The sequence below is a fragment of the Frankliniella occidentalis genome, unplaced genomic scaffold (assembly GCF_000697945.3).
Source record: "Frankliniella occidentalis isolate FOCC.00 unplaced genomic scaffold, Focc_3.1 Scaffold66, whole genome shotgun sequence".
Taxonomy (NCBI): Eukaryota; Metazoa; Arthropoda; class Insecta; order Thysanoptera; family Thripidae; genus Frankliniella; species Frankliniella occidentalis.
The window spans coordinates 1,419,325-1,420,015 of record NW_026267196.1 but is presented as its reverse complement, the minus strand read 5'-3'; the positions used below and the strand labels follow the sequence as shown (position 1 = coordinate 1,420,015).

The 691-nt window shown below is 65.3% G+C and overlaps 1 protein-coding gene across 1 annotated transcript in view; it reads right to left on the bottom strand.

Annotated features, from left to right (window-relative positions):
• LOC127749570 (uncharacterized) overlaps positions 1 to 691 on the bottom strand; it is a 14,130-nt gene that overhangs the window by 12,215 nt on the left and 1,224 nt on the right. The window lies entirely within an intron of this gene.

Sequence of the window (691 nt, the reverse complement as noted above, 5' to 3'; positions counted from 1 at the left end):
GGTCGTTGATACCGCGCGCGACGCGCGGGTGCGTGGGCGACTTGAGTCCTTGGGCAGCCACCGTGGGGCGGGGCGGGCACCGGGCACAACTCGCGCGGTTGCACCATCGAGTGAAAGTGGTGCCAACTGAAGTGACAGGTGTGAGTGGATCGTCTGATTGCCTAGTTCGCAATCGAAGCTCGCGGGTGCACAACCTCTTCGAAGGTCGGATAGAGGTCCAACCGGGTCCAACAGAGCGGCACCCCGCGCACGTCCCCGCCCCGCCGCCCCTCCGCCTCGGGGGAGTCCCGGGCAATTTTCACCCGGCTGCCCACGCAGAGGAGGAGGAGGAGGCGACGAGGTTGTTTGTCGATACTTTTTCGGGTGCCTCGCCCCGGAGCAGCATGGTGTCCAGCGGCCCGATTGATTGTCGGCGAGGTGTTCTTCGCGGAAGAAAGCCCCGCGGACCTGGCGGCCCCGGCGTTTGTTTGGGCGAGCATCGACCCGTCGGCACTGCTCGACCTAATGAAGACGGGCTAGGGAGGATCGCGATGGTCAACTTTCTGCATACGGCCAGGGGGTAGGATTTTCTTTTTTTTTTTTGAGGGGTGGGATGGGGCGCGTTTGAGTGGTCTGGAATGGGCCGGCCCCGGGAGGGCGCCCCCCAGTAGTGGCCCGGTGGTGGTGGCCGGCCCGGCCCGGCCCTCATGTT